Below are 9,700 nucleotides of genomic sequence, written 5' to 3' on the forward strand. Positions count from 1 at the left end.
GAAGCAAATATGAGCAACAATATTATTAATGGTAGCTAATAAATGGTTTTGAATTATAATGTGAAAATAGATATTTGTTTAAATTTAAAAATGAACTACTTGAAAGTTGTTTGGGATTTCAGAATTTTGTAAAGCCTGTTTAGTGCTAAAAATTCAAGTCTAATGAGTTCCTGTATAATTTATACTTTCATTTTTAATCAGATATGATCGCTTGATGTAATTATGTACCTATATATCTACATATTTTTTAATAATAAGGTGTAAGAATACGTGACTGTTTAAATGACGATACATTAGGCGATACAATGGGGAACGTAATCAAGAAATAAATCATGGATTCATATTTTTTTATTTTCTAATAATAACCAACAATATGGCACGAAAGTGTAGTAAAAACCATTAAGAATATGTATAAAGATAACATAGCTATGGTAAGATGTAAAGGAAAACTATCGCCAGCGCCGGATAAAGGGGCGGGCAAGCCGGGCGACCGCCCGGGGCGCCAAATTTTAAGGGGCGCCGATATAGAAGTAAAATATTTTTTTCATTCATTATTTTTTTAGATTTTGTAAATTAAAATTGATCATTTTTAATGAGACATTGATTGAATAATTGTTATAATATTTATAAGAGAACTATTTGTACACTGAGAATTCATATTACCTCAAAAAATATAAACTGACAAAAACAAAAATTTACTATAAAAACAATGAAACCTACGATTTTGTATGGCTTTTATCACACAACTTTGTTGCAGACAAATGCTTTTTAATTTTAAAGTATTTCGTTAAATAATTTGTAAGGAGTATCACGTATCATAACCATCTACTCAAAACATAGACGATCAAATGTTTAAACCAAATTATGAATAGTCAGTGATACTAATAGATACTGGCGCCTGTCGTACGCCGTAATGGTTAAATAATTTTTGTAAACTTTGCATTAAGTATACTTGAAGTAGTATAATACACACACATTATACGTGCTTTAAAGTGAAATATAAAAAAGTTGTACGTATTTTTTTTTTCGTGGACGTTTTTCTGATGTATGTGTTATATGAACTAAATTCGTGGTTTATCCGATAAATTTTTCACTAAAAATATTGTATTATATAAAAATGTATACAATAAGTTTATTGTGGTGGGTTGAACTTGTTAGTAAATATGACGTTAATTTACATGTCCAACATAAAGGCTTACAGGTCTACTCAATGAATTTAAATGATGCTGATAGTTTATTACAATCTTGTTCTAAATATCTTGAAACTTATCGTTTCAATGTTTTTGAAAAACCTTGGTAGTCGCGAGAGAGCTAACTCAATTAAGTAGTACCTAGATTTAGATACTGAATCTATCTTTATACAAAATGCATCTGGCTCCTTCGTTGCTCGAACTTTACATAGTCAGGTTACTATAAAAAATGCAAGTCCAAAATACATGATTTTACAAGAAAGACAAAGAACCAACTGTTCATCACTTATAACTCCACGTGTATGCATAAAAATATAATGTGAAAATTGTACAAATCCTTAAAATAATTTAAATTGACGTTTTTAGTACACAGGTAATCAATTTATTTAATCATCAAACAATATAATATATTGTGTCAATCTAACCGGTAGGTACTCACCCGTTTGCAAAAAAAAATATTTTATAAACAGCTAAAAAGCAGAAATTTACTTTAATGAACAATTTACTCACTGACAAGAGCGAACTTGTGCAGATTTCATATGGTTGTCAACATTAACAGACGTAGGCAGATTTCATTTTAACAATTTTAGCAAAATCTAGCAAAGTATATTAGTAGAAAACAGAGCTGTACATAGCTTTTGGATAATGCTAACAGATGCCATCAAAAGCCTAAAATTGAATATTTTGGAATTACAGATTTTTCACAGTACGCCGTCGAAATGTGGTCGTTATGCTGATCCATGTTGCATTACTTGCACGTAAATAACTTTTGTATTATTTTTTATTGTGTAATTTCTGTCATTTCTTTATTGTATAATTTGGATTTTTTGCCTTTTTTCTGTATATTCTTGTATAAAGGGGCGCCAAATTTTGTTTTGCCCGGGGCTCTCAAACCCCTAAAACCGGCCCTGACTATCGCAACCTATTAAGTATGAAAGTATGAAGTATGAAACTGACATTAGACAAGGAGATTCGCTGAGTCCATTAATATTTAATTTGATAATGGATTAAATCATAAAGAAAGTTAAAAAAAGAGGATATAGAATGGGAGAAAAGGAAATAAAGATAATATGCTAAGCAGACGACGCGACGCCAAAATAACAGCTGAAAATGAAGATGACCTACAAAGATTAATTAAAGAATTCGAAGGTGATCTCAACAGAGAAAACTAAATCGATAATGATATGTACAATCAGCGGAACCGAGACGATGTAAACTGGTCGTAAATAACAAAATAATAGAACAGGTGATGGAAACGGAATACTTAGGAATAAAAATGTCAAGGTACGGAAAAGTGGAAGGAGAAGTACAAAAACAAGTCGATACATCAGTATCAGAGTGCACCAACTCAAAAAACATAGTTCTTCACAAATCAACTTTAACTTATTTTTCCTGGGAGCAAATATTTTTAATCTGTTTTAAATGGTTCATTTGTTTTTCAAATAGAACAAAATTTTGGAATTAGATGTTTATTTTATGGTTCTTTTAGATGATAATTTTTGATTAATTTTTTTTTAAAGAATTCAGATTTTTTTTGCGTTGGTGCACTATGAAACTGTCGACACATGATTTTTTTAACAGTTAGTTCATTTTGTATTGGGTATTTGTAAGAAACTCAATTAAAATTACCCAAGTATTTTTTTCTTATAAAATCATTATTGTGTATAATAAAATCATAATAATTCTGAATTGTCTTATTATTAACTATCTTATTTTGTGTGGCTGGTCCTTCTCAACTCTTAGAATTTGTATTTCGCTCCATTTTATTTTGTCTCCGGCTTCATTCCTATTACAAATTTCATACACTTCGGCAATTTCTTCTGTAGCGTACCAGGCCGTCCAGTTTTCTTCTTCTTCTTCTTCTTTTTGTATAGACATGACTCTGTTTTTAAAATGTGCCTCTAGTAAGTTGTCGTTCCATCGTTTTCGTGGTCTTCCCACTGATCGTCTTCCTATTGGGGATCCGTCTCTCGCTGTCCTGACTACTATATTTGTTGTCATTCGGCTTATGTGGTCAGTCCATTCTATTCTTCTGTTTCTTACCCAATTATTAAATGTTATCCACCTTGCATCTCCGTCGTATATCTGTACTTCTCGCTCTGTCCCATAGAGTTTTACCATCGATTTTTCGAAGGGTTTTCATCTCCGCTATTTCGATCAATCTTTTTGTCCTCTGTGTCGGGTCGTGTTTCTGCCGCGCATGTCATTATTGGTCTGATGACTGTTTTGTAAATTGGGCCTTTCATTTCTTTTCCGATATTTTTATCGGATGTTTTTTTAGCCAGGCTATTTGCGTAGCATTTACGATAAAATATAAAGCCGGTTTCCTTTTAGGTACCTTTTTTTTATTTTTTTTTCTGTGAGGGCGTGCATCGCATCACTCTCATTTTGAGTATGTACAACTACTAAGCATTTGTGGATTATGCTTTTAATTGCTAAGTTTTGACAGCAATAAAAAACAAGCAAGCAATGAACTTGTCTTTGTTTTGGCCCAGACAATTATCGGAGTAAAATATGTGCTCATATTGAGGTCCATATTTCTTTAGATACTGTCAAAGGCACGTACTTATTTCATTAAAACCTCTGCTTGCGATACGTTCGTGCCACAAAAAACTATAGCCATGTTTGTGAGAAATATCCAATATAGTGAAGTTGTAGCATGACAGGCGTCTCATGTAAAAAGAAAATCACTCCAATCTCCATTTGGTAGTGATAATATAACTTGGAGATGAAAGCAAACAATACTGCCATCTTCCTTTGAATCCCTGATATCCAACTCCTTCTCTAACCGAATCCGATTTTTTTCTCTGATATGCGCATCATACTTAAGTTGTAATACTTTTTACAACACTGGTCTTTTTTGGCTGAAAAAAGGTAATATTAAATTCCCTGTTGAAAATCTTGGTGTAATAATGGAGTTTTATGGGAATTTTCAGTTCTCCTCTACATTTTTCTTGGTACAGTCTGTACATGGTGGCTAAGTTTAGAGATTTGTTTTTCTTGCTCCGCAATAATGAGAGTCAATTACTGGAAAAGATTTGATGTGGGACCGCACGAATTTTTTTCATCATTTAGCACCCTTGGTCGCCCAGCATTTTTTTCCTCCGCGATTGTCATTCTGTGTAAACCCTAGCTCTGTTTTTTTTTTAATTGCTGTGCATGCTTTTTCATTATTATCCTATTCGAAATGTTCAAAGTGTTCATAAAGAAAACTTTACATACTCTAATTTTTTCATTTCTCATCTCAAAGTAATAAGCTCTATTTTCGCTTTTAAGACTCCCTTCTTTCTTACATTGATATTTTGGCTTAACTAGCATTACATTGTTAACTATAAAATCTCGCTGCCTATTTACATCACCAAGACCCCAGTAGTTATTTAACAGTTCTTCTCTTTCTGTATCACTAAATTTTTCCGCATTTAATTTAGCAACGGTCAGTGCAAGCAGCTTTCACAGACCATTTTGAGTTAGTAGCTGACAACAGTTCTACCGATCAAGTTTCATTATGCACTAACTCAAAGTGATGCGGTATGAAACTACGACGTTGTAAACAAAATATTCGATTCTACATGTTGACAAGTCAAAATTTTTACGATGGTGTTCGAATTTTGAGATGGTGTAGTTTGAAACTGACAAATAAACATATTTTAACCATTTCCTCATACTTATCTCAATATTAAAAAATTTTGAGTTGGTGCAGTCTGATACTGATGTATCGAAGTGAACATGGTGAACACAGCATCATGATGTCTCAACAACACAATCTGAAGAAACAAATATCTCACACCGGAAACGAAAACCAGGATATATAAATCAACAATAAGACCGAAAATGACGTACACAGCGGAACCAAGAGCAGATACGGTGAAAAAAAGACTGCTGGAAACAGCAGAAATTAAAGTTTCACGAAAAATAACAAACCAAACTCTAAAAGACAGAGTAAGAAGTGAGAAAATACGAGCGAGATGTGATATATAGGAACTAAACATGTGAACCAAAAGAAGAAAAATAGCATTGAATCAACACATAGAAAGAATGACAGAAAATAGAATAGTACGCAGTGACGGTTTAAGGCATCATGGGGCCCTAGGCGGCCATAAGAAGTAGGCCCCTTTATAGCGACCATTTACTTAAAACAAGTTTACAGATATTTATGTTGTTTTGGGAAGTAGTTACTCCAAAAATAAATTACGACAATGTAAAAAAGATCATTTTTCTTTTTTTTTACATTTCGCAACAACTTCTCGTTAATATTCCATAGCTAATATGCCAAAGAAAAAAAGGGATATTATGTCGATATGTGATTTTGCCCTGGGTATGAGTGCCACCCCTTCGGGGGTGAAAAAACATACATTCAAAATAATGGATAATTGATGAATTCTAAGTAACTTTTGTTCTATGGAGTTTTTTCACTAAATGAATACTTTTTGAGTTATTTGCGAGAGAATATGTTCATTTTTCAACAAAAAAAAACACCTTTTTAGACGGTTTTTCGCAAATAACTCCAAAAATAGCGTATACACAATTTAAAAAAATGTGTATACACATGTGTAAAAAAATGTTTAAAGTATGTAGACCCAGTATAAGCAGAACTGGAGCTAATGAAAAGTAGATTCTTAGTAGAAAAATTCCAAAACAAATATTTCAACGTAAATTACCAAAAAATGAAGCACTTTTTGGTGAAAAATCATGACAGCTTTTTTAAAGTGTTAAAAAAGTTTTATTTTTGTTTTTTTTAGTATCAAAGTTTCAAGTATCAAAATTAGGCAAGTAAAGCATAAAATAATGTTGATTCCTTTTTTTTTGGCAAAAAAATCTTGAAAATTTATGAAAATCTTGAAAAAATTTATAAGTATATTATTTATATGATCTGTAAGTTTCACCGGTTCACAGTGCTTATATTTCAAAACATTGGGATTTAAAGTAAAACAAATTTTGAAAAAAAATGTCTTTTTTTTTCAAAATAATTTAAAAATTATTAGTGGTACCAAAAATCTTAAACCTAAAAAATATAGGTTTTGATTTTTTGAATATTTCAGATTTTTGCTTTTTTGGAAGATAAAAATTGGTCAAGATATACCTGTTCAAAATTTGGATACCCTGGGTAGAGAATTTTTCATTTATTAAAAATTAATAAATGAAAATAGTTTCTATCCTTGTGGGATCGGTACTCACCGGATGGACCGCAGACGTTCGGATACAATTAGCGTCTCTGCAAAAGCAATGACGACTTTGCTAAGTAACAAGACATTTACTCAACACATAGTACCCACCACACTAGGTACCTGATTGAAAAAATCCACTGTACCATGCCAATGGCCATTAGTTGTCGAGGCATTAAGCCAAATAAAAAATATTGCATACACTAGTGATTATTGACTTGTTCAAGCCCTTTCTACTACAGCCCTTTTATAAATAAGCACTTTATACCGATAAAACTTACAGAGCATATAAACAATACATAAGTAAAGTAGCTTGTGAAGCGGAAAGGATTAATTTCATTTGGGATGTTAATTAGGGGTTATTTTCACCAGTTTTTTACCCAAAAAAGGGGATCAAGTTTATTCTGAGCATATCTTGCTTACTTTTTATGATAGAAATTAAAAAAAAACAAGAATAATGCTTTTTTAAAAAGTTATGATGAGTTTTCCATGAAAAGTGCTTCATTTTTTGATTATTTCACGTTGAAATATTCGATTGGGAATTTGACGAATAAGAACCTAATTTTTACTAGCTACAACTCTGCTTCTACTGGGTCTACAGACTGCACACATACACCATTTTTTTCAATTTTTTAAAAGCTATAATTTTGCTAAGAATATTTTTTCGATAAAATACTTACCTTTTGAGTTATTTGCGAAAAACCGTCTAAAAACATGTTATTTTTTGTTAAAAAATGAAGATATTCACTTGTAAAAATAACTCGAAATGTATTGACTTGATGAGAAAACTCTATTGGACAAAAGTTGCTTAGAATTAGTCAGTTTATCCATTTCCGGACGTATTTTGACGGTATATTTTTTCACACCCGAGAAGGGGTGGACTCAACCGTAGAGCAAAAACACACATTGGCACAATATCACTTTTTTATTTGACATGTTAGCTATGCTTATACCAAATTTCATGTCAATCCAAGCTCTTGTTTCAAATCCAAAGGTTCTTTAAAATCCAGAGGTTTTGCAATATTTACCGTGAGTGAATGGACTATAAGGCTCATCGGTGGGTAGAAATTGAAAAAAAAAAACGTATCATACCAAAATAATTATCAGCTCTTATCAAAATTTGCTTGCAAAATTGATTACCAAATTAAGGGAATGATTAGAACATGGAATATAAAAATGTCTTTGAAGATAACTGCTTAATTTGTCTTGAAGTCGGTTGTATTTTTCTGATATTTGACAAAAGACAAAGCAAAAAACTGAGTTTGATTGGAAATCATAAATTAACCATATTCTTTTTTTTTGTCTCAGTTAGCCCTATTTGATTCTTTTTACATTTTAAATTTTTTTTAAATAACTGCTTAAATAATTAAATATTAATTAATGCATTTGTGTGGGAGGCGGGCCCCATCAAGTGCCCGGGCCCTAGGCGGCCGCCTAGTCCGCCTAATGGTTAATCCGGCACTGATAGTACGAATAGCAAGAGACAAATCGCCAAATGGAAGATCATTGGAACGACTGAGGAAAAAATGGTCAGACAACGTCAATTGAGGCTAACAACCGAAGTAAAACAGGCATGAGCCTATTTATAAAGTAGGAAGAAAAAGAAAATGAAGAATATAATTAATGGTAGCTTATAAATGGTTTTGAATTATAATGTGAAAATAGATATTTCGAGGGCTGAGAACAATAAGGTTCCAAGCGCCATTTCATAAATTTTTCAGGAGACAAATTTCTAATTTTAAACTATTATAACTTCGTTATTTGAAGGACCATAAATCTTAAAATTATTTTATACTACACTGTGGTAAATTGTGATAACGCCTGACGTTTGATAATCTCATAAGTAAGATTCTAATGTGCAATTTTGTAACATATTTACTGACGTCTGCAGTGTACTTGGAACCTTATTGCACTATAAGCTATTTACTTGGAACTTTATGGAATTATATGACAAAAATTTCACAAAAAATTTTAAATTTCCCAAAAATTGATAACGCAATTGGTGAAATTAAGGTATAACTTTCAAAATAAAACGAATATTTGTTTTTAAATAGAAAATCATAACACAAAATATATTTTTCCTAAATTTAGCTTAAACAACAGAACTTAAAATGAAAATAAAAAAAAAAGAATGTGTGTGTACTTTGTACGCACGTAAGAAGTTATACTTCTATTATATGATTTAAACGAAATTAATATACTTTTTATTTATATTTTATTTAAATATTAAACTAATTTATACTTCCTACTTCTCAAATATTTTTATTAAAACAGTGCCAAAAATTAAAATAATAAAAGAATAAAACACACACAAACACATTAAAAATGCCACAAATGATTTCTGAACATTAATTGTCGGAAATTTTTTTAACTAAATACGTATTTACTGAAAATAAAATTATAAAATAAATATACTTACAATCATAAAATCTATAAAAAAAATAAAAAAATAAAAGTTTTTATTGGGATTCGAACCAGCTATCAGCGCGGTTGGTATATTGGGGTTCATTCGCCTTAAACGCTTCGCCACGGAGGCAATGTGTCATTATGTGCGAAGATCGACTAACTAAACGGATTAAGCTTTTGACATTTTTGAATTAAATTAAATTATTTTGATTTTGAATTGAGATGATTTAGAATTGAAAAAATACAACAAAACATATAGTAAGAAAACAATATATTCGGTGAACATTGATAGAAATTTTGATGGTAATCAAATTATGTAAATAAAAGTATTACATACTATGTATTTTGGTAGGTTCAAATAGGTAGGTACCTATGATACATTTACAATTATTACGTACCTGTTGCTTTTAAAAACTATTTAAATGTCACTACAATTATAAACTTTTTTGTTTCTGTCCTCACAACAATAAAACTAATATATTATACATTTGTTTACCTTCATATTGAACAATTATTTATTATTGACAGATCATTTCAACACCCAATCAGAGCCCGTATAACGACTAATACCATACTGTCGGTGTGCGCATGCGCGCAGATCAATATAAATTCACCCTCAATCTCAATCGCGCCTAAAGAAGTATAACTTCAAAAATACTTATATATTATGGAAAAACCTAAATAAATTTATCTTTTTTTGTATTCCGAAATTAATGCACTCATATACTCCTGATCCTGGTTTGGCATCAAATTATAGGCAAATTCAATTTGTTGAATTTTTTTTCAGTAACTGTTTTATTTTTCTAACTAGTTCGAGAATTGCAATCCACTTAAACGTAGCGATGGTGCCTCAATAGTAGAGTATTTGACTTTAGATCAAGAGAGAGAGAGAGAGAGAGAGAGAGAGAGAGAGAGAGAGAGAGAGAGAGAGAGAGAGAGAGA

This window comes from Diabrotica virgifera, chromosome 2 (assembly GCF_917563875.1).
Source record: "Diabrotica virgifera virgifera chromosome 2, PGI_DIABVI_V3a".
NCBI lineage: Eukaryota > Metazoa > Arthropoda > Insecta > Coleoptera > Chrysomelidae > Diabrotica > Diabrotica virgifera.